Genomic DNA, 25,250 nt, shown 5'->3' on the forward strand with positions numbered 1-25,250 from the left:
AGGTGTCAACTGGGGCAATTCTGACTCTCAAGGGGCACGTGGCAATGTCTGGAGACATCCTTGGTTGCCATAACTGGGCAACAGGCACCTAGTGGGCAGAGTCCAGGGATGCGTCCCCCAGGGCACAGGACGGTCTCCCCACAACAGAGAGTTAACCAGCCCCAAACGGCAATAATGCTGAGGTTTTGGTAAGCATCGAGCCAGTCGCCAGAACCACACACACATCAGTGCTTGGACCCCCCACCATTTCCCACTACCACACACTCTCACCAGTCCCAGCCAACCCACGTACGGTCTGCCCATCTGCTGCTTGCTGGCCCCTCCATTCACTCACCCAAGCTCCTAAACAAGACAAAGTCCTACAGTCAAAGAAAGGTGAGGCAAGCATATGTAGAATGATCAGACATGGGGATAAGTGGGATTTAAGGGAAAAAATGGAAGGAAAATTCAGTTTTGCTTGAGAGAGTTGGAGGAGAATCCATAGGGCAAATGGAACAGGAAAGATGTCTTGAAGGAAGCGTGTACTCATGGTTTTCCATCAGAAAGCTGTGTTTTTATTGGCAGGGGGAGGTGGACAAAAAAAGTGGTTCCAGGAAAAAGGGAACTGCAAAAACAAAGGAATGCCAATATGAAAGGATATGATTTATTCCCTTTTTGTTTGGGGGGAAAATAAGAACTAGGAGAGGAAGGTGAGTAAAAAATGCCTGTTTGCTCAATGTTTTTTAGCAATGTATTCATGAAAGTCTCAAGTTCCCAGCCACACACACTGGCTGTCAGTCAAGCGGTCTTTAAAGAGACACTTCCCACCGTCAGACTCCATAGGAACTTGTTAGCACAGGGTAAAGTCAGGTAATAGCCGGAAACCTCACTGCAAATTTCCCAACAGGACCTGTCGGGGAGTCCTCCAAACAACGCTGCCTCCAAGCCAACATGCAGCTGACTCAGGCAGATGGCTGACCAAACGCGTCCATCCTTGTTCCCAAGGACAGGGCAGAAGGTGGATCCCCTCCTAAATCACACTGCACTGAGCCTGCTGGGTTAAAACAGAAAAGCGTTGCTTCCTCCCATCTTTAATCCCAGTTGCGAAGTGGCTCCCAGCTCCCCAGCAGTCTCCCCGGGTTCATTTCCCGGCTCTGGCGTAAATTCACTGTGTGGCCTTGAAGAAGTTACATAAGTTTCTGGAATCTTAGGAAACTTCCCTCCCAAATAATATGCTTAAAACTCTTAGCACTTCACCTGAAACAGATAATAAACACATCTACCGTAGCCATCTCCTCCCCCAACCAAAACTGTCTTTCGATTGTCGTAAAATACATTGTAGAATCCAACCGAGCTTGGGAAGAAAAGCACCTGATAGATTTTCATGTCGTTCTATATATTATTAACAGCAACTTCAATTCGCTTGGGCAAGATGCTATTAATCACAAACCAATACCACCATGTAAACAATGGTGGCTCTTATTTTTAAAGCTAAAATTAAACTTTTAAGAATACCACAGTCCAACCCAATCATTCACCCTCATTGTTCTTTTCACTCACGTTCTTCCTCCCTCAAACTGCTGTCTCCTTTTTTCTCTGCAACCAGCTCTGGGAAAACAAAGTGTATCTAATTGTACCACAGATTATACTGAACGACACCAGTCACCTAGCACTAAAAAGCCTCATAAAAGGAAGATATCTGCTTCTTTTCAAGTCAGAATCTTCTTCTTTTCAAGAGAAGTTAAAATGGGAAGGAAGCAGGCTGCAGAACCCGAAGGAAAGTCAGCCTGTGCAGAACCGCTTCCTCCTACAGTGAAGGGAGGCACCTGGGGCCCAGGCGAAGTCGATGCTGACCACGTTCACAAAAAGTGGAAACAGAAGTGCATGGCGACGCCTTTTGCAGTCAGTCAAGAACAAGGGATAAAACAAAAGCTGAGCCAACTGAAGACTGAGGCTGAATCACGCTTAGACTTCAAAATTGATTATCACTGCCCTCCTAATTTACAAGGAATTCTAAATTGTCTGGACAGCATCTTCTTCAATTTCCACTGCAGACTGGACTTGACCCCGAGAGGACGCTATTCTAAGGAGTACATTAAAGAGAGGCTTGGCATCTGCACGGACAGATTTCACAAGCAAGGTATAATCAGTCTGGAGTCAAATCCGAAGTGTTCTTTTTAACTTCTTAGTAAAAACATTTTTCCTTGTACGTCAATGAACTTCTTGTAGGGAAGTATGACTGGCCTGAGATGCAATTCTCAAAGACCTTATTTATTATTCTGATATAAACTTCAGGTGTATGAACAATTAATTTTTTAGAGCTCTGACTTCACTGTTGGGGAAACAAAAAGTAAACTATAGATTCTGCAAAGAAACACTAACTGTCTGAACTAATATTTAGCATTTTGTGTGTAGAAATAAACACAATTTTAATAAATGAATTCTGTTTCCCAAAAGATTCCTCTTCCATAGATAAACTGCTTACCTTCTTCTTAGGTGAAGTAAGAAACCATGAAGAAATCTGTCTTATCAGGCCCATAAGGGAATATGAGTTCTCAGTGCACACAATGATGAAACGGGAGTCTGATGGGAAGGTGATGTAAACGTCTGACGATTGCCCTTGGGTGCTCTGTGCTTGAGATTTACAGAACTGGCAACCAGCAAGCTAATTACTGTTTCTGGCAGTTTGTTGCAGGTCCTAACATCCCCAGATAAACAGTTAACACTTTTCAAGAAGAAACAGAACACAAAGGATTACCACTTGAAGCTGCAGCTAAAAACTAGAAAAATCTACGGCTTATCTAAGAGCCTGATCAGGTTGCCACCAACCAACTCTCCAAATGAGTCATGAAGATTCCAAAAGAGGGAACACCATCCAACAGAAGCCCAGCTCTGGACACTGCCACTCAGGACCGCAGAGGCAGGCCTGATCCCCTTCCCACCCCCGCTTGGAATTAGCAGACTCAGCAGCAGATCCCTCCCAATCGCTGGGAGGAAAGCTCTGTGTACACAAATGCCCCCATCACAGCCCACCCCACCATCATGGTTACACACGGGCATGTTCCAGAAGCATCCCCGCTGCAGCAGCAGACAAGGCAGCTGGCCTGCTGGTGTCCGGCGTGTCCACGTGTCCACCAAGAGGAAAAAGAGACAAATCGAGAGGCGCCTCAGCTCCTAGGTGTAACAAATGCACTCGGGATATCAGCGCGATAAGGAAGCCAGAGCGTTAGGGCCCAGCCTCAAATCCAGCCTGAACTGGAACCCAGCTCTCAAAGCTGTTTCTGAAGACTACACTGATTGCAGCATTCCTTCAACAAGTATTTATTGAACGTTGACTATGTACCAAGCTCTGGGCAACAGCCCTACCGGGCACAGCAAACACCACTGTCCAGGGGGAGCTTTTTAAAGATTCCATTAACTTTACAGTTTACACTGTCCAGCTTTCGTGCCTTTATTAGAGCGTTCTCTTCTTTAAAGTAATACTAACGCTAATAAGAGTCTATCCAAAGAGCAGATGCCTGGATAAACAGGCTGACCAGCCACGCGGCTTTCTCCATCCTTCCCCTGTCCGGTTCTCTCCTGCCCACTCCCTTCCGACGGCCGTGTCTCTAACGATGTGAAAGACCAACAAAGCCTGCTTCAGGATGCAGATGACGACCGCGGAACAAGGACAGGACCTGAAGTAGGGTGACCAACTGGCCCCAGGTTCTGGTTTTTAAAATATAAGTCCTTCCACCCAAGTACCCTCTTCGTCCTGGACAACCGAGTCGGTGGGTCTCCCTACCCCCAAGAAAGCAGACCCCAGCAAAAGAAGGTACGGATGTTACCGGAGGCCCTTCAACTGCCTGAGTGAGGCCAGCGGGGAAAGACGTTTAGCTGGTGCCCTGTAAGGAAAGCCTGTGGGCTATCTCAGATCCTCGTGGCCTCCTCAACATCCTCCTGAGAAGGTCTGTCATTTTAAACACCACGCCATTTAAGTAAAGCTTTACAAAGACTTTCCCATGACAAGACTCCAATAACATGACGTACACAAGAAATCCTCATATAAACGCTGTAGCTATAGGGATGGGGGTACTTCCCTGGCTAGCTTCAGAGTTCCTTGACTTTATACCGTAACTATTCATCCCAAGATTTCTGGAATCCAGCAATGACTGGGGGATGGTAAATACTGAATAGAACAGACCTTAACAATAGCTGCCACACTGCAGTGCTCTGATGTGCAGGACGACACGCTGAGCACTTTACAGGAATGGCCTCATGTATACTCACAGTTACTTAATGAGGTTGGCTGACCTGTTTTCCAGGTGAAGAAACCAAGGCTCAAGGTCATAATGGCAGAGTTCATATTTGAACCCAAACTATTTTGCTTCAAAAGCTCCATGTTTTCAACACTTCAACTGAATTTAGTTCAAGTAAGGTGGGCATTGACAAATCTGTATGCAGGTCAAGAAGCAACAGTTAGAACTGGACATGGAACAACAGACTGGTTCCAAATAGGAAAAGGAGTACGTCAAGGCTGTATATTGTCACCCTGCTTATTTAACTTACACGCAGAGTACATCATGAGAAACGCTGGGCTGGAAGAAGCACAAGCTGGAATCAAGATTGCCGGGAAAAATATCAATAACCTCAGATATGCAGATGACACCACCCTTATGGCAGAAAGTGAAGAGGAACTAAAGAGCCTCTTGATGAAAGTGAAAGAGGAGAGTGAAAAAGTTGGCTTAAAGCTCAACATTCAGAAAACGAAGATCATGGCCCAGCAGATGGGGAAACAGTGGAAACAGTGTCAGACTTTATTTTGGGGGGCTGCAAAATCACTGCAGATGGTGATTGCAGCCATGAAATTGAAAGACACTTACTCCTTGGAAGAAAAGTTATGACTAACCTAGATAGCATATTTAAAAGCAGAGCGACATTACTTTACCAACAAAGGTCCATCTAGTCAAGGCTATGGCTTTTCCTGTGGTCATGTATGGATGTGAGAGTTGGACTGTGAAGAAGGCTGAGAGCCGAAGAATTGATGCTTTGGAACTGTGGTGTTGGAGAAGACTCTTGAGAGTCCCTTGGACTGCAAGGAGATCCAACCAGTCCATTCTGAAGGAGATCAGTCCTGGGATTTCTTTGGAAGGAATGATGCTAAAGCTGAAGCTCCAGTACGTTGGCCACCTCATGCGAAGAGTTGACTCATTGGAAAAGACTTTGATGCTGGCAGGGATTGGGGGCAGGAGGAGAAGGGGATGACCGAGGATGAGATGGCTAGATGGCATCACTGACTCAATGGACGTGAGTCTGAGTGAACTCTGGGAGTTGGTGATGGACAGGGAGGCCTGGTGTGCTGCGATTCATGGGGTCGCAATGAGTCGGACACGACTGAGCGACTGAACTGAACTGAACTGAAGGTGGGTATACACATATATATATGTAGTAACAGACCAAGAACTGAGGGGAGAGTACCAGATACGTTTCTTTTATTCTCTCCACTTTTAGTTTTTCCACTGCAAGGAGAAAAAAAAAAGGCAGAAAACCAAGCCAGTTATGAGTGAAGCTCGTTCATGCAGCTGAGGCGAGTGAAGCTCGTTCATGCAGCTGAGGCGAGGGTCTCAGTTAGAAGAGCAGCACCGTGCCGGGCAAGCAGCAGACACTCAGCATTCGGGTGAATGTAATAAACAGGACCACACCTAACATAAGGTTCCAGGTACTGATGCTCAGTGTTTCCAAGGCTACTTTACCCCCCACCACAGGTGACTAGAAGGACCTCTACCAGAAGCTTCTCAAGGGGGAGTGTGACGGAACAGGAGGAGATGGACAGGCACTCCCCCAGTCCCCGAGGGCTCCCTGCTGCATGGCTGAGTCAGCTGTCACTCACTTAGAATGATGGTTATCCTCATGGCTCATACAACAAAGGGGAAATCCTCTATACACAGTACCGAGATCTATCCTCACGATCGCCAACCACTTTCAATCTCATTTCACCTCAAAGGAAGCAATCTGCACACCTACAGAGAGCACAACTGCAGAAGAATGTCACACTAAGCACTTCGGTTTTGAGACATTTGTCTCCCTTCCATTCATTACCCGTCACACGGAGAACACCATGTTAACGTTAATGTATTCCTGGCCATTTCCTCCAAGCAGCTGAACACATTTCCTCTTTCACAATAACATAATCCATAATGATCAAGCATTCCTCTCACGTGAATGAGTATTCCAAAACCTAAAGAGGTGAGGGAAGCCAGATGCCGCTCCCAAAGGCAGTTATGGCCACAAGTGAGCTAGGAGCCAGGTGAGTAGCCAGCTGTGGGCAAGGGCCACCCACTCATGTCAAACTCAGACTCAGGCTCGTTGAGACTGTGGGCCAGCCTGCGAGGGTGTCGAGTTCTAATGCTTATGACTGTACGTCACCAAAGAAGAGGGTGTTTCGGTTTGTTTTATTGTTGTTTTGGAAGAAACAGGCCAACTCACGTTGAAAACAGGCCACCAATGACGATTCGTTTTGTTAGAATGATGACTCTCTGTGAGAATGTTCGCCTCCCGACCACTGGGACGCACACACTGCAGCTGGCAGCTCTAATCCAATTCAACACTTACTCATTATTAATGCAAGCTGGGGAAGCTCTTAAAAATTAGTTTCCCTCTTCTTAACTTCCTTTAATTCTACAGGCCAAAGCATCTATAATTCCTTTATCCCAATAAGTCAAAGTCATTTCTCTGCTATCAATGATTTAATATTTATTGAGCCCTTACTTTCTGCAAACATGGTGGGCAATACAAAATAGGGTCAAACTTCATCTACTCTTCATGTTCAAGGAAATTATAAGAGAACTGAAATTCTGCTGTCTCAGTCTCTCTGCCTGCCAGCCCGCAGACCCCTTGGAAAGAACTGTGCCCTAACCCTCTCCCCCAGCTGAGCAATGACTTGTGATATGTGGTCTGATGACAAAAGGCATCCTGGGACATCTTTTCAACACATCTCCCGTTATACAAACTAGCTTGAGTGGGCCTCTGTTCTCTGCAATTAAACAGAAAGAAAAAGACACTTCAATCTTAGGTGATGGTACAGGGCAATTGTGACAAGCGCCCTCTGTAAAATGAATGAGGCAATACTGAGTGAAATGAGAGACAGGCCATTTTGCCAAAGGGCACTGTAGGAGTCAAGGACCACTGTGAACTGAAATGATGGCGTTAAACCTTTTAGGGGAGTTAAGAGCTGAGTCACCTTTAATGATGGGGTATCATGTGGGAGAGGACGTTGCAGGCCACAGAATATTCCAGAATTAAGAAATAGGCTATGGAAAGCATTTGGGGGACTAGTAGGCTAACCACTCCAGCTAATGTGGTGTTTTCAAGCCAGGCAGAGCGACAGTCAAAGTTGGACAGGAAGTTGGGGGTGGGAAAGCCAGGCGTGAGAGTTCTCAGCTAGGAGGGAGAAATCAAGGAAGATGTGGGAACTGTCAGTAAAGACGCCCAGTTCATCTGCTAAACAGCAGAACACCAATGACCCTATTTGCACAGCATGTATTTCCACAGTATCTCGCAAAGCTTTTACCCAAATCTCATCAGTTCCTATAGAACCTCAGTGAGGAGTACATGATGTGTGGTTATCTGGATTTACTAACGGAAAGTGAGGCAGAAAAGTTACATTTCCTTTGGTAGGTAGGAATAAGATGGGGATGGGGGCATAGAAAGAGAGAAGGCAAGCACAGAACACGGTGTCTGTAGATTCCATTCCATCATGACTTCGCTCCCACCAGCAGCCCATCTGCATCTGGTCATCCCCTCCCTTGCCTGAAGGCTGCTCCCCCAGGAAGCCCATGTGATGGTAGAATAAACCTTTACCACGCAGGATGTTGCAATGAGCTTCAGCCATGCAGGGATTTATAAATCAAGTGGAAAATAAGGCATCCTTTCCACTCACCCCTGCACTCCCAGCAGACCACAGACATCCCCCAGCACTGCCCCCCTAACACACACACACACACACACACACACACACACACACACACACAAAACTCTACAAAAAATGTGCTCCAAGACCGCAGCAGACACATCAGGGCTCCACCAGGAAATCCCAGGCCTCAATAACTACCCAAAGGAAATGCAAGTCCCATTTACAGAGGAGGACTCTGTCCTTAAAAATGGCAGTAAGTCAACTGGAAAAAGAAAACCCTAAACCGTGTAACAAGTACTTATTTCATCCTGGAATACGCGGTGTGGCTCCCAAAGCCCTGAAGAAGGGTCTGGAACCCCAGCACCTCCTCCCTTCCAGCTTCCACGACATCGAGGCCCACCGTGCCAGAAGCCACACGCCCTCCACCAGCATCTTCGACCTGGATGGCCGACTTCACGGTGAAAGTAAAACAGTAGGCACTCAGGCCAAACATGATCGAGACATGTATTTCAGAGCTTCCCAGAGACCTTTCCAGACTGGTCCCGAGGGCTTCACTCCCCCCGGCTCACTCTGCACCTTGCCCTTTGCTGGGTCCTGGGGGTCTCGGGTGAATCTGCACCGATCTCCCACGGGTTTCTCACCTGCTCACCTCCACTTCTAAGCCCTGGTGGGTGCGCTCCTTTGTCCCTCAAGGGAGCTGGACTGGAGAGCAGCCTCTGGACTTTCAGTCAACACCGAGGTCCTCTGGTCACTGTGACTCAGGGGCCAGCGGCCAGTTTACCACACCACTTGTCTGCAGAGTGGCTTTCGTTCAGTCACGTCCGACTCTTTGCAGCTCACGGACAGCAGCACAGCTACGGAGAGCCGGCTGTAAAGACAACCTCGAGCATGTGATTAGTGACCAGAAGCAGCACTATCTCACTCAGTCCCAGACTTATGCTAAAGGGACCTGTCAAACCCTAAACATCCTAACCGATGAATTCATTCAGGCCCACTCTTGCTCTTTTTTGACCCTCAGCTCCTCCAAACAAGCTCAGGAAGGCTTAGACAAGAGGCAGATGGCGAGAGAGAGGGAGTCTGGGAGCTACACCTCTCTGTTACATAATGCTCAGCACAGAAACCTCCCGGAACCAGCCTTGGGAACACCTCCTGGCCCATCACTTCAGAATAAACCACGACTCAAAACAGGCAAAAAGATAAAACAATTGTCACGTTGGTATTTGATGACCAAGGTGCAATCCTACTAGCAAACAGAACATCAACACATTAGTAAAAACAGGTTTGGCTAGGATCAGATTCTTTAAGAGACATACCTTTGTTCATTCAATCCACACGCATGTAACTCTCAACACCCTAGCCTGGACCCTGTAGGAACACGTGAGGCCACTTGTGGAAGGTCGTCGGTGCCGCTCACCTAGACCCCGTTTCCCCCTATTCAGTGCAAGGAGCAGCCGGTTACGGTTAAACGGGGTCACAGGACGAGTCCGCTGAGGCAGCGTCAAGTCACTTCCCGGTGGGAGCGAGATCCCCAGGGCTCCCCGCCCTGTCTCGGGGACCTTTCATCTGGGCCCCCGTCAGGATCACCCCCCACGAAGCTGGGTCCTCGAGGGACTGCCAAGAGCAGGCCCAGCTGCTGAGCGTGCTGGACACGCAGCGTGGGACGGAGAGAGCCGTGTGCAGCCGTGAGATCCGGAAGGCACTCGTCACGGCCGTGCGACCCAACCTGTCTTGCTGATACCTCACTGCTTCAAAACGACTGAAGCCTGCCAAGGTCCCCCTTCCCCCCCTTTTCTAAGATAGAAAAGCAGAATTCACTTCAAAATTCAAGTGCAGCAGGGCCCAGATAGCACGCTGAAATGTAAAGGGTGCCAGCAGCGCAGACTGGCACCTATCAGCCTCTGAGAGACCGAGCAATGAGAACAGCGTGGCCGCCAACACGGGGGTTCAACCGTCCGCACGGAATTCAGCCGGGCCGCAACACTGCGAGGAAAAGGCCCCTGCCCACCACAGGCCCAGTCGCGCGCGAAGCAGTGAGCGCCCTCGTGAAGACACACTCAGGCAGAGGCTGGACGGCCGCACGGGCCGCCTCCTCGGAGGCCCAGGACCCCGCTCTGGCCCCCCGTCGCTAGCATCCCCTGAGCCTCGAGTCAGGTCTGCAGCCCTGCGTCCCCCCGGAAGCTCCCTGGAGGTGGTTCGCTTTTGCGGCTCCACACCCCACCCCAGGCCGGCCCTTGACAGCTGTCACCGAGCCCAGCACCCATCAGGCACTCGATAAACATCTCCCAAATGAAGTCAATGAACACGTAGGAAGAACTCGGCTCTGCAGGCCAAAGCCAGTCTCGTAACCTCTAGGGCTCCTCCAACCTAAAAACGAAAATGCACCACTGCCCACATCTGGGAGTGGGGAGCCTGCGCTCAAAAGGACAAGTCAAACATCAATGTAATGCTTGATTAGGAATTATTACCAGACTCAGTTGAAAACCAGCATGAAAGCTAACCCTGAGCCATGGCTCTCTGTTCTTGGACGTGCGTTTACATGTGCAGGCAGCCGTTTTTCCCACGTGGAATTTTATGTTGTGAGGTATTTATTTTTTCTATTAAAAAAAAGCCACACCCTTTGTTTCTATTGCATTATTACAGTCCTTATTATCCCATCACGTGGCTTTTCCTCTTGGGCACACACCCTGCATTATTGCTGACATCAAAATCACTTGTCAAAATACCTCTACCCTAGCCCCATTACACCCCTGACCTTTCCAAAGCGCAGGTCTCTGTGTCAGCTGGGACAGGGTGGAAACTCACCTGCTTTTCCCAGACACCTGAATGCTCTGAGTAGAAGGAAAAAATGCCAGCATCACCGACACCTTTTGAAGTCACCTTTCCAAACAGAACTACCCTGGAGGGCAACAGCAGATCTTTGAAGCTTTTAAATTCTATTTTTTTTAAGGGACTTGGGGGCGGGGGGAAGGTGAAGAGAGAATGTGCCACTGATGTCGCGTGGGGACTGCAGTCCTCGCCACCCCTTCCGCCTACAGAAGAAATCTTGATCCACTCCTAACCATTCTTCTTCCCTGCTTCTCCCGAAGGACGCCCCAACTCTGCCCTCCAGGACACAATACCCGCACCACCGTGTCCTGAGCCATCTGAAGGTGAGGCTTTCACAGAGCCTTATCAAGATAACCCCAGGTCTGGTTAGGTTGCCATCAAAACAGAACTATCCTTGGAAAGAAAAGAACAGGCCACAGTTTTTGGAAAAGAACCAACAACCTAAAGATAAAAGCAGACTGAGGGCCTAATGGTTCATGGCTACATAAATGGAAACTTCGCTGAAGCTCCATTTTCCCTTCTCTTTCTGCTCTCCCAACAGCCCTCCCACCCACCTCCCAGTAACTTAACTGCTGGCACATCCCTCCTGCTGTTCAAACGGAATTACAAAGAAGAGATGGGGGAAGCAATAGCGTTTCATAAGAAGGTTACTACAGGTGACCAATGCTCCAACAGAGCACTGGCCAAATTTATAATCAGCCTTACAACGATACCTTTCCAACGCAGGACAGTCCGTTTACAGGCTGAAGCCAAAATGAATTTCTACCGATAGGAAAGCGGACACATTCAAACCCCACATTCCCATACAACCGCCGATTGCATCAAAATTGCCCTAAAGGGAACCGGGTGGAATTTATACAACTCCAAAGGCAGCCTGCCCTCAATGACTTCTTCAAAAGGAAGGTTTAAAGTCATTTGCAATTTCTTTCTCTGGACCAGGAGTTTCGGCGGTGCCCTCTCCTCCACACAGACAGGAATGGATGGTGTGACGCGGAAACCATCCGAGCTGCCCCTTGCAGACACCGCTGACCCAAACGACCCGGGGACACCCAGGCGCCTACCCGGATTATCGGGGTTTACCTGCATCCGTCCCCGAGGCCCTTTCACCCCCTTCTGCGTGATGACATCAAGTGGAAATGGCACGCGTTTGGGAGGCAAGAGGCTGACGAGCAGGAATCACAACTGAGCCCGAGCTTTGTTCAGCCTGCAGTGAAATACACGCAGGAAGGGTTAGACCCGCGCAGCAAAGAAACGCAAGCGTCCTCCCGGGCAGAGCGGCGGAGCGGGGCACCGGACCGGTGCAGGAGGCGGGGGTGTGGCGGGCTGGGCCGCCGAGGGGGCGAAGCGCGTCCTAATTGTCTTTATAGGATCAGTGACCACCGCCCCCCGGTCCTCTGCAGTCTCCCCCGCCCCTAAGTTATCCTCCGGGGGTAGAGCCTCAACTAGCAACGATAACCCATCGGAAAGAAAAACAAGAGAAGGCGCAGGACAGCATCGCGGAGCACGAGCAAAAGGCCCTAGGTAAACCCGGGTACGCGGGGGCGCGGGGCGCGCCGCCCCCGCCCAGGCCGACACTCCAGCGCCGCGGCCGCGAGCATCCTGCCCCGCGCTGGGTCCGCCGCCTCCCCAGCTCACTGTCCCGCTGCTCTGGGTCTCTCCTCTCTCCACCCCGGGCGGCGCTCCCCGCCCCACGCCCACCCTCGGCGGGAGGGGCGCCGGCCGCCTCCCGCGCAGCGGCCCGCGGGTCCGGCCGCCTTTGTCCTGCCGCTGCCCTTCCCAGAGCGAGCGCTCCGGGCGCGGGGTCGGCACAAAAGACCCCTAACATCTGGCCCTTCCCCGCCGCCTCTCCTCCCGGGAGGGGCCGGATCCGCAGGGACAACTTCAGGGGGCGGGCAAGGCTCTCGACAAAGGCGCCCCAGGGGCGCATCCCCGGGGGGCGCGGGGTCGGGGCGCAGCCGGGGCGCGCGCGCACGCACGTGCACCCCAGGGGCGCGCGGCGCGGGCCCGAGACCAGCTCCCGGGACCAGGGCTCCAGAGGGCATCCGAGGACTCGGCGGAGCCGCCGGGCGCGCCGCTCCCCGCCTCGGCCGCCGGCCCGACTCCGCCCGCGCTCGGAGAAGCGCACTCCGGGGGCACCTCCCCCGCGCCCCGCGGCTCTGCCCCCCGCTCCAGGGTCCAGAAGACGCCCCCCGCCGCGTCCCCGTAGGCGCCTCCCGGCTCCCGCTGGCCCAGCGCGGGGACGGCCGCTGCGAGGGCGCAGACATCCCCTGGCGCTCCCCTCGCCGCCCGCGACCCCGGAGGGACAGAGCGGAGGAACAAACCGAAACTCACCGACCTCTCCCCGCGGCGGGCTCGGGCGCTCCCTCAGAGGCGGCGGCGGCGGCGGCAGCATCGCCGGGGTCCCCGCGCGCTCGCCCCCCGCTCGGCCGGACGCGCGCCCCGGGTGCGGGGCGGGCTCGGGGGGCGCGGCGGCGGTGCCCGCAGCCCCCGCTCCCGGCGCGGCCCCTCGGGAGGCGCCCCACCTGCCCGGCCGCCCTCCGCGCTCCGGGCCGGACGCTGCCGCCAGCGCTCGCCTCCGAGCCGGAGCGTGTGGCGTCCCCGCCCGGGCTCCGGCACCAGGAGGCCGGCTCGCTCCCCGTGGCGCCGCCCCTCCCCGGCGGCCCCACCCCCCGCGGGTCCGCACCGTCCGTCTGTCTGTCCGGAATCGCCGACCACCCCCGCGCTGAAGAGCTGCCCGCCCGCCCCCGCCGCACCCCAGGGGCCCAACCTCGGCGGGGACGCGGCGAGGTCCCTTCTCTGCGCGCGCGGGACCCGGGCTGGCCCGAGTCAGGTGTGAAGGAGGCCGGGCTCCGCCGGCGGGGGCGGGCCGGGGCGGGGCGAGGCGGCGGGGGCCGGTCCGCGGCGCGGGCCCGGACCGCGCGGGGCGGGAGACCGTCACGTTTCCAGAAACCGCGCGTCCGGATCCGCGTCGGTGCTGGTCCTTTCTGGCCGCCCCTGCGGGTTCCTGTGGCCCGGGCAGGGCGGGCCCTTGCTTTGGTGGAGGAGAGGATGCGGCCACAGAAGCCGGAATGACACCCGCCACCTGGCTCCCCAGGATTCGGGGCGGGGATGGGGGGACGGGGCGGGGGGTAGCAGGGAGGGGCACGCTAGGGCCGTGGGAACCAGCGGGACCTGGGAACTGGGGGTCCACGCTATTTCTCCACCTCGAAACGTAACTCCTACCTTAGGGACGAGCTTTGCATGTCTAGTTCCTCTAAGAAAATCGAGGCATGCCTCTGGTGTTGATTTCAAAATAGGAGATCCGAGGAGGAAGGTCGCTGGGAGAGACGTCTACACAGACTGGAAATCCCGAAGTCTGTTCCGTGACTCTGGCCAGCTTTCCTAGGTCTCCCTCACCAGGGTTCAGCTGAGTGCTCCCTAGCCGTCCAGCGAAGCAGGCTTGCTGGGGTTTGCCGGCTGCTGGAATAGAGATGTCATTACGTCCTACTTTTGTCCAGGGGGCAAGGACCTCTCCCACATCTCACTGAAGTGCTTCTGCCAAGAGGATGGAATGGACCGCCTGCGCCGCAGCCTATGTGACCTACTAAAATTCACAATGCGCTCAACAGACCCTTCTTGTCTGTTGAATGAAACCTGTTAATAGTGTTTCCAAATATGCGTCACTCAGCACAGGCAGAAATCGGTCAAAGAGAAGCATAAAGCTTCACGGGTGTCAGCCCTAGGGTCCCAGTTAAAACGTTCTCCTGGCTGACCCACGTCCTTCTGTTCCCTGAAGTTATATCCCCTGTTGTACACCTGGCAGGAGTGAAAGCAGTGTGTCTGTTTTAAGAGCAGACGTATATCTTCGCAGTAGAAAGCTTCAGGAGTCTATTTCCAGGCTCAACTTCAGGAGCCCGAAAACAATTTTTTTGTCCTTGTTTTTGTCGCTTTAATGAGAAGCTAATGAGCATACTGAAAGCTCTGATGTTAACCAGCAGCTTCAAATAGGATGGTGAGTGACAATACAGCAAGATTTTACTAGAAAGATTTAGCCTAGAAATATTATCGTTATACAAAAGCGACATTAAAAGCTACGTTGAAGAAGCTACTTTCAGGGGTGGGTAATTCTTCCAAAATGTTTAAGATCTTTCTTTTCAGCTGCTTTCCAAACAATCCTTTGGGAGGATTCAAGCATTCAGCCCGTTGCACGGTAAACTCTTCCACCCGCACTCATTCATTCCCACCGGCTGGTCTTCGGATTCACGCTGCACCATGGGTGTTCTGTCTTCTGTCCAACCTTGAGCTGTCACACAGGGAGGGTTAATTAACTGTGGGCAGACTGGGATAGGCCGTTCTTAAGATTAGTTGGGGGCCAGCGCCAGGGCAGGGGGGACACAGGCAACTACATGTCGGAGAGGGTTCTTCAGTGAGACGCTTGCGAGAGTGAAGCAGCTTGGAGCAGGCGGGGTTCAGAGCCAGAGCCGGCAGGCAGAGTGGTCGAAGCTTCAGGAAGGCATCACACCCCAGACAGAGGCATTTGCCCACATGTGGGAGTGAGATGCGACCAGGGTCTTCAAGATCCCAAACCTTGAAGATCCACGGTTATCAGGATGAGGCCCTGGCTCTGGGGAGTCAGGTAAGGATCAGATGTTCCCGAGCTCACTCAACAAATGTTCCTGGTGGCTGGCCTTTGTCCCCAGAGCCCAGCCCTCGCATCAGGACAGAGAAGGAAACAGACCCAAACCCCCACCCTCACAGAACTGTCATGCTGATGGAGGAAGCCGAGAACACACGAGATAATAAACAAGTACAAGAAATTATGTGCTGGGGAGTGAAAAGCAGAAGGGGGCAGATCAAGCCAGAAGAGGGGCGTGGAGATTTTGCGTTGGGTGAAAGCTGAAATTTTAGTTTGGTGGCTGCGAGGGCCCCCTGAGAAAACGCTTTTGAAGAGGGATCTGAGCAAAGGTTTCCTGTTATCAGGGTGCAGGAAGGGGGCTGTAACCCACCCCCCAGCCCACCACCCGACTCCCTGGGTGGAGGCTGAAATACTGGGACTGGGTTACAAGGTCAGTCAGACCAATAACACTGATGCTTAGTCACCTGAGGCTGAATTACCGCTGCTAAAATCCAGGCAGGGATGAGTTATTCATCTTTGTACCCACAGCATCAAGCACAGATATCCAATAAATGTTTATTGAGCTGAACCCTTAAATCTCCGAGAACATGGGGTGGGGCTGAGATAAATGTGGCCCCGTGATTCCCAGGACAGCCTTTCTATCAGGAAGATACTTCCACAAACAATGCGATAATCTTTTTTTATCCCTTTTCATGACTGTCTTCCTGATCTTCGAGGGCAGAGATTATATTTCAGCTTGTTCCCTGAGTGCCTGACGCTCTAAGAGGGAGGCAGAGATGACATAGCACTGGGAAGCAAACAGACCCTCCCGGGTGCTGATGGCCCCTCAAGATCCCAGTCCAGCCCAATAGTGAGGGTGAGGTTTTTGTTTAACATGTCTGAGTTTTACATATTAAAATCGCATCTTGAAACTGAACTATGGTGATAGCTGTGCACTTAAAACAAGCAGATAGGATGGCGCATACTTTATACCTAATGTTGTTGTAAAACGTTGAAGTAGGAGCCACGTTCAGACTGCTTTCATGTGCTGTAAATAACCCCAAGAGACATGTTGAACCAAACACATCATCGTCCTTCCTAATCACTGTTTGAACCAAGTTGACGGGGATGAAATACTAGGGAAAAGTATATATTGGTCTCCACCTCTAGTTCCTGGCACAGAGCTCCCAAGTGATACGAACACCAGGAGCATCTCGCCGTCTAACATTTGGTCTCTGGCGCTGGCTCCTGACATCACGGTGATAGCAGTGTCTTTTGTCCTGATGAGGTGACCCTGGGTGGGCTCCTGGATGAGGACTGGCCACCAGAAAGACCAAGACACGATCAGAAGCTTGGAATTTCCAGCCCTACTCTTTGTACCCCAAAGAGCTTCGGGAGAGAGGTTGGAAATGGATCATGCCTGTGTGATGAATCCTCCGTATAATCGCCAAAGCGCAGGGTTCAAAGAGCTTTCGAACGGTGAGCACGTGGGGAGGGGCGGGCCTGGAGGGCACGTGGACGCTCCGCCCCCTTCCCACAAGCCTTGTCCCCTGCATGTCTTCCATTTGCATGTCTAACTGCCTCCTTCCCTGTATTCTTTTATAATAAACTGGTGAACAGTGAGTAAACGGTGTCCCTGAGTTCTGTGAGTTGCTCTAGCAAACGAATCAAAGCCGAGGAGGAACCTCGGGTTGATTTGTAGCCGCGGGGTCCCGGTGGGGAGCTCAGGCAACAATCTGGACCTGCGGTTGGCGTCTGAAGTTGGGCAGGGCTCCAGTCCCCCAGGACTGAATCCCCTCACTTCCGGGATCTGACATCATCTCCAGGTAGATATGTCAGAACTGAGCTAGCTGATGCTCAGCTGATGTCAGAGAATTACTGTCAACCGGAAGTGCCAGAAGTGAGGCGTTCTACGTGAGAGGGAAGGAGAAACACCCAGGAAAAGTGAGTGTTTCCTCTGAGTTTGCAAATTTACTTTTCCCTTGTGTGATTCTCGCCACCTTAGAGTATACATAGTCTTTTTAAAAGTGTAGAAAACAGTCTTCAAGTACATATAGTCTAAGATAGTTTACCGTTAATGATTGTAAAGTTAGTGCACATTTCAGGACTGATTTTTATTTAGGGGCTGTACATAAACCAATCTCAACAGACTAATTACACCAGTAAGGTGTTCTCTGAAAACAATGTCTAATCTCTTACTTATGTAGAACCAGGTAAAATCTATGGACTACGAGGCCTCATCTGGAATGAAATAACTGAAGTATTCTAAAAACTCCAAAGGATTTCATAAGAACCATGGCCAGACTGCTTTTCTAACAGTGGCAATGGGTTGGACAATGCCATCTTTTTGCTTAACCTCATCTTTAACATGTGCAGTGCACATTCCAAACCTGTTGGCTAGAATCACGTGGCCATTAGCAGGGGTGATACTCGACAGCTGCAGGCAGCCGCCAGTGTATCTGGATGATGATCGCAGACGATATGGCCATTTCAGTGTGTCCTGGCAGTGTGTCAGCTGCCAGTAACAACCCGGGCCTCTGGACCCCTCCTCACCCGCGGTATCTGCGGCTTTCTCATCATATTTACAGGTTGTGTGTTAGTCGCTCAGTCGTGTCCGACTCTTTGCAACCCCATGGACTGTAGCCCGCCAGGCTCCTCTGTCCATGGGATTCTCCAGGCAAGAATAGTGGAGTGGGTTGCCATTCCCTTCTCCAGGAGATCTTCCTGACCCAGGGACTGAAGCCGGGTCTACTTCATTGCAGGCAGATTCTTTACCGTTTGAGCTACGGGAAAGTCCTATTTACAGGCTGGGATTGAGTAGGATCCTCACTCCCTCCGGGAAGTCAGCAATGTCTCTGCTGTAAGCATGGCAGAGGGAAGTCATTATAAACTGGACCCCGTTCCTCATACCATCGACGTGAGACACGAGACACTCCTCACTGCCTGGCGGGTGGGATCAGCCAGCAAAGGCAAGGCGAGGGCAGCTCCCTCCGCGTCCCCGCCCGCCACCCCCGTCATGGTCCTGTGCTCTCTCCCTCCACGCGCGCCCTCCTCTCCGCCATCCGGGCCGGTCCCCTCTCCTTCCCTGCCTTTTCTTCCTTCGGCTGTAAGGCTCCTGGCACCCATCTGGCTCCTCCTCTCACGCGGCCGCTAAACCTGCTGCTGCAGCTGCAGTTAGTGCGAAAGTGCAGCTGTGCGATGGAAGGAAGACGAGAGCAGAGCAGTCCCACCACCATTTCTCAAGGCCCGGGTCTGGATCCAGGGCCTTGCCCAGACCTCCAGGACCCACTCCTCCGTCCTCGCCTGCGTCCCCCCAGGGCTGGCCTGGCGCCCCCGCCGCAGGCCCAGACCCGGCCCCCCACCCTCTTCTTCCCGCAGGCTCTGGTCTCAGCCCCCTCCTGCCCCAACCATTCAAACTCAAAGGACCCAAACGTGTTTCTCTGCTCCTGGAGCCGGAGGACCAAGTCGGAGCACCCTCTAGTGGTCGGGAGGAGCGATGGCACCTCTGACGTCTCCCAAGGTCAGAGCTTTAGAGGTCAGTGCAGGATGATGCCAAACAGGACCTTCTTCAGTACTTCTTACCTCTTCTTACTTCCGTGCACTTCGTCTGCTGTTACCCCCCTCTCTTCCCGTGGGTGGAGTGTGCTGGAACGGTTGCTGGAGTAAAGCATCCCTTCGTTGTTATTCAGTCGCCAAGTCGTGCCTGACTCTGCGACGCTGTGGACTAGCCCTCCAGGCTCCTCTGTCCATAGGATTGTCCAGGCAAGAATTCTGGAGTGGGGTGCCATGCCCTCCACCAATGGGATCTTTCCTACCCAGGGGTCAAGTCCACCTCTCTTATGTCTCCGGCATTGCCAGGCGGGTTCTTTACCACTAGCGCCATCTGGGAAGCTTGTCAGCAACCCCACCCTTCTGAAACTACAGAAGAAATGGAGACTGTTACTGTCTTGACCCTTATCACATACCCCTGCCTGACTGTATAACTTCTTTCTACTCACCAGGGAGGGGGCAAAGTTCTTGAGGTGCTAGCTAACTGTTTCCCCTTTGCCTGGCAAAGTAAGAAAGCCACTCTTTCTCTGTATTTCTGCTTGGCATTGGTGCACAGAGAGCCAAGATGTGGGCAACATTCTGACCCCCGCCCCCCCCCCCCCAGCCAGCTCCACCTCACAGTGTCCGCAGCAGTTTGGCAAGGTCACATAATCACCTGTTTTAAAGTACGTCAAGGCTGTATATTGTCACCCTGATTATTTAACTTATATGCAGAGTACATCATGTGAGATGCCCACGCTGGGTGAAGCACAAGCTGGAATCAAGATTGCTGGGAGAAATATCAATAACCCCAGATATGCAAATGACACCACCCTTATGGCAGAAAGGGAAGAAGAACTAGAGAACCTCTTGATGAGAGTGAAAGAGGAGAGTGAAAAAGTTGGCTTAAAACTCAACATTCAGAAAACTAAGATCATGGCATCCGGTTGCATCCCTTCATGGCAAATAGATGGGGAAACAGTGGAAACAGTGTCAGACTTTATTTTGGGGGGACTCCAAAATCACTGCAGACGATGACTACAGCCATGAAATTAAAAGACACTTACTCCTTGGAAGAAAAGTTATGACCAACCTAGACAGCATATTAAAAAGCAGAGACATTACTTTGCCAACAAAGTCTGTCTAGTCAAAGCTATGGTTTTTCCAGTAGTCATGTATGGATGTGAGTGTTGGACTATAAAGAAAGCTGAGTGCCAAAGAATTGATGCTTTTGAACTGGGGTGTTGGAGAAGACTCTTGAGAGTCCCTTGGACTGCAAGGAGATCCAACCAGTCCATCCTAAAGGAAATCAGTCCTGAATATACATTGGAAGGACTGATCCTAAAGCTGAAAATCCAATAGTTTGGCCCCCTGATGAAAAGAACTGACTCAATGGAAAAGACCCTGATGTTGGGAAAGATTGAAGGCAGGAGGAGAAGGGGACAACAGAGGATGAGATGGTTGGATGGCATCACTGACTCGATGGACCTGAGTTTGAGCAGGCTCTGGGAGTTGGTGATGGACAGGGAGGCCTGGCGTGCTGCAGTCCATGGGGTCACAAAGAGTCGGACACGACTGAGCGACTGAACTGAACTGAAGGGCATTTACGTTGCTGCTTCTCACCGTGACCCCCTGTCCCTTTAAAGCTCATTCAGATTTCTCCAACTAGACTCATTTTTACCTTCTGTGCATGAAACCCTGTGAAGCCCTCCAGGTACAAACCCTTTCCACATTCCCCCGTTTCCTGTTTATAGAAAATAGGCTTGCTTCCTTCAGCCTCCTACACCTTCCAGAGTTCCAAAAGGCTGATTCAGAACGCGAGGGAATGCTTAAGCAAAGGAGGAACGGTCCAGAAACAATAGTGCAGCAAGGGGGGCAGGTCCGGGTCCCTCCGGAAGGCGTATGCACAACAGCCTTGAGCCTCCGCGGGAGCTCAGGCCCCACCCAGTGGCGGCTGATGACGTCACGCCCAGCACCAGCCGCCTGCCAATCAGAAGAAAGTCAGACGCCCCACAGCCCTCACCCCAAGTTTTGCCTGTAAGAACTCCTCTCCACAGCCCATCAGGGAGTTGGGGGTTTGAGCATGAGCCATCCGTCCTCCTTGCTTGACCCTGCAGTAAACCTTTTCTGCTCCAGACTCCGAGGCTTCGGTTTGTTTGGCCTCTGGGTCAGGCACGTGAACTTGGATTTGATAGCATGCACTCTGACGATGGTTCAGGAGATTTTCACAGCAAGTGTACCTGGGGTGGTTTCCATTCCCTCCGCCAGTGGAGGGACAGGGAGGCCTGGCGCGCTGCAGTCCGTGGGCTCGCCGAGAGTCGGAAACGACTCTGCGGCTGAACAACAACAACTCTTAAGACCCAGGCTTCCCAGGTGACGCTAGAGGTCAAGAACTTGCCTACCAGTGCAGGAGACGTAAGGAAGGCAGGTTCGATTCCTGGGTTGGGAAGATCCCCTGGAGGGGGCACGCAGCCTACTCCAGTACAGAGGAGCCTGGCGGGCTACAGTCTGTGGAGTCGCCGACACAACTGAGGCTACTTAACACGTTCAACATCAGTAGGTCCCGAAACCCTGGAACTGCCTCATCCGCCCCATCACACACACATGCCGCAGCATCGTGAGGAGCAGAGAGCCGGAGCCGTGCACAGTCAGCGCTTAAGAAGCGTTCAAAAATGACCCGACAGGAGTTTCTTTTGTTCCTTGCAGAGTCTCACGCCCCCTACATCCCCTGTCAGGGGATTTTCTCTATGTTGTTTCTTTACAAATCTGTTGCAACCCAGTTATTCTAGTTCAGTCAGAGTGGGCTTTAGGGTCATTTCCAAATCGATTAAAAAGAGAGAGAGATGTTTGGCTGCACGGGGTCTCAGCTGCAGGACTGCCGTCTTCATGGCCCCGTTCAGGACCTTCAGCTGCAGCAGCAGGAGCTTTAGCTGTGGCCGGGGCCCTCTCAGTGGCGGCACGTGGGATTGGAGCTCTGCAGGTCCTCTGCGGTCTCCTGTGAGTGTGAGAGTCGCTCAGGCGTGTCCGACTCTTTGCGACCCCATGGACTATAGCCCACCAGGCCCCTCTGTCCATGGGATTCTCCAGGCAAGAATACTGGAGTGGGTAGCCTATCCCTTCTCCAGGGGATCTTCCCAACCCAGGGATTGAACCCGGGTCTCCCTCACTGCAGGCGGGTTCTTTACCAGCTGAGCCCCAGGGGACGCCCTCTGGTTTCCTCTCGAGGTATCTGTGCTTCTTCCTGGGCCGCTGACCCTGAACACCACGCTCCTCACAACCTGTCCACAGTGGCTGCTGGAAAGTCTTAAAACCAGATTCGTGAGCAACTTCGAGCAGCTGAATGTTTATCTTGGTTTTAATGTAATAAACTAAGTCCAGCTCCATTTTAACTTCCTAACTTTATTTTTCCTTTACTTCATTAAAAAGACACTTAGCTTCCTCCATTTGAGTCATCTTTTATGCTGCCTTAAATTCTTTTTTCAACAATAGAACGAAAATAACATAAATGAATAATCAGACATTGTCACTCGATACCAGCACTTCCTATGCAATTTGTAGGGTTGAATAGTAAATGAAAACATGGGCCCCTTGCCCCAGAATTAGTAAGAATTTTGAAATGGTGACAACAGAGCATTACACCAAGCTTTGCACTCTGCAGAGTGTGGGGCACGGGTCACGTGTCCCTGAAGCCAGCCAGGAAACAGACACCTTTTATTTTACCATTTAGTAATGACATTTATGTTCACTTATCTCTCAAAGTTTGTTCAAGAACCATTTAAGGCCCAATTTGCATTGTGTACACAGGTGCATCGGAGGAGGCAGAAGCAGAGAGTTGAGAAAATTAGAGGTGTCCTTGGAGATTACGTTCAACTAAAACTAATTATCCTATGAAATTATTCTCAGCCAGCTTCTTGGTTCACCTATCTCTGATTCATCTTCGCATTTCCCCACAGGCTGATGCCACCGTCCTATAGGAACGCCAGCATTTGCTAGCTGGTAGCTGGATACATATGGAAGGTTAGGAAAGCACTTTGGGGTTTGAGCTGAGGATGTCTGAAGTTGTAGATTCAGTTTGGTAGGCAGTCAGTTAAGGAGGATGGCGAGAGAGGAAGATAGATTTAAGAGTCAAAGATATTTGAGATGTTGGAAACATTTCATTTGGGTGGGAAAAATCAGCAAGCAATAGGAGATGTGAGGTTGACTCACTAAGGGTTGGTCTGGTTAGATGTTAAAGCAACCTAGGTAGAAACTGGTGGAGAAGGCAATGGCAGCCCATTCCAGTGTTCTTGCCTGGAAAATCCCATGGACGGAGGAGCCTGGTGGGCTGCAGTCCACAGGATCGCCAAGAGTCGGACACGACAAAGTGACTTAGCAGCAGCAGCAGCAGGTAGAAACTGATGTGAATGAGATCACCAAGGAACTTCATAAAGAAAGAGAAGAGGTTCAAGGACCAAACCATGCAAAATGTCCTTCAGGGCTTGGGTGAGAAAGAGGAACCACACAGGTGCTTTCTGTGTGGCCAGCACCCCTCCTGACTCATCTCCCACCAGGTTCTGGCTCTCATCAAAGATGCAGGTCACTGACCCCGTCCCTATTTCCTGAATACAGCCTTGACCATCCCAGCTCCTTGTTCTGTCTCCTGAAATACTATTTCTCTTCTCCTCCATGCCCAGTTCTCTGCAAGGCCCATCTCAGATGGCCCACCCCTTCATCGGAGGCTTTGACCATCCTCCCACGGGGACATGACCGCTCCTTTCTTTAACCCTTATTGGGCCTCTTTGCAAAACCCTATTGCACTGTAATAGTTGTGAATTGAGGTAACAAATTAGTCCCAGATTTAGCAGCTTAAAAAAATATATTATCCCCAATACTTCCTGGGGGTCAGGAATCCAGGAGTGGTTAAGTCAGGCAATTCTGGTCCAGGACCTCTCATGTGGTTGCAAGGTATTAGTGGGGGCTGAGAGGGGCCAAGATGGGGCCCCCACACACCAGGCTGGGGGTCCAGAGTGTATCAAAAAGGATGGCGTCCCTCACACTGGGTGGAAGACCCGACAGATTATCAGCCAGACTCCTGACTCTCCTTCCCTGGGTGCCAACTACACCCCGCTGCAGACCCAAACGTTTTCGGCAGCTTCATGAATGGCTCCCCATCCAGCTTCACGGAGATGAGTCCTGCCCCACACGCTTCTGCCCTAGAGGCCAGAGTTGCTCAAAGCTGTCAGGCTTCCCCACCCCGACTCTCCTGGCAAAGATGAAAGAAGGGAAGGGTACAGTAATGCCTCTACTCAGAGAAGCCAGTGCTCTGTCTTTGCCATACAGCCTTCCTAACTAGCCTTGGTATGAAGCTGGCTTCTACCAAACCAAGTCAAAGGACCTTGATGGGAGCTTGATGGGACTCAAGCTCACTGCAAGCTCTTAGAGGATGTGGGTCTCACAGGTCACACCTCTCCGCCTACCTCAGAGTGGGTCCTCCCTGAATGTTTAAAGGTCTGGCTTTTTTCTTTTTCTTTCTTTCTTTATATATATATATATATATATATATATATATATATATACATATATATATATATATATTTTGGTCACACCAGGTGGCATGTGGGATCTTAGTTCTTTGACCAGGGATTGAAGCCATGACCCTTGCTTTGGAAGCTCAATGTCTTAACCACTGCACCACCAGGGAGGCACTTTCTTTCTTTTAATTACAGAAAAGTTGATTTACAATATTGTGCTAGTTTCAAGCGTATATCCAAGTGATTTGCTTATCCGTATGTATGTGTATATCTGTCCTCTTTGTTTTTTCATTCTTTTGCTTCATAGTTTATTATAACATATCGAATCTAGTTCCCTGTGTTATACAGTAAACACATGTAATTTATAAAGGTTTGAATTTTTAAAAAGTGAAGCGGGGCTCAGCAGTGAGATACTGGAGTCAGTAAGTGTAGCTGCCACTTCCGGGCATTTATCAGTGCAGGTAAGGGTAAGCCAGGGCCACCTGGAAGGAGCGGCATTTTTGAGAGAAGTTTCCAAGGCTGGTGGAAGCTTCAGTGTGTCTGCCCACTGAGAAGGAAGAGGACACTGTAGAGCTAAGGAAGAAGTCTAGGAATTATTTATTTGACTGATGTATTTGCTTAAGGTTGACTTAAAAACTGAATTTGTTTAAAATGTAAGTTCATGAGCATGCATAGGACACACGCATACATAGGTGCATATGTGTTCACCCACGGACTTGATGGATTCGAGTCTGAGTGAACTCCGGGAGATGGTGGACAGGGAGGCCTGGCGTGCTGCGATTCATGGGGCCGCAAAGAGTCAGACACGACTGAGTGACTGAACTGAATGGAACTGAACTGTACATATATGTATACATATATGTATGTATGTATATGTATGTGTGTATACATGCACACACAAATAGCTAAATATATAGTAAGA

At 51.3% G+C, this 25,250-nt stretch overlaps 1 protein-coding gene across 1 annotated transcript in view; it reads right to left on the minus strand.

Annotated features, from left to right (window-relative positions):
* The window catches only part of RNF152 (ring finger protein 152), a 68,312-nt gene extending 56,505 nt beyond the window's left edge, over nucleotides 1-11,807 (minus strand). The window contains exon 1 of the mRNA XM_052660606.1: nucleotides 11,777-11,807. The gene's annotated coding sequence lies outside the window, so the exon portion shown is untranslated. The remainder of the gene's footprint in view (nucleotides 1-11,776) is intronic.
* Nucleotides 11,808-25,250: the final 13,443 nt, after the last annotated feature.

This window comes from Budorcas taxicolor, chromosome 22 (assembly GCF_023091745.1).
Source record: "Budorcas taxicolor isolate Tak-1 chromosome 22, Takin1.1, whole genome shotgun sequence".
Lineage (NCBI taxonomy): Eukaryota > Metazoa > Chordata > Mammalia > Artiodactyla > Bovidae > Budorcas > Budorcas taxicolor.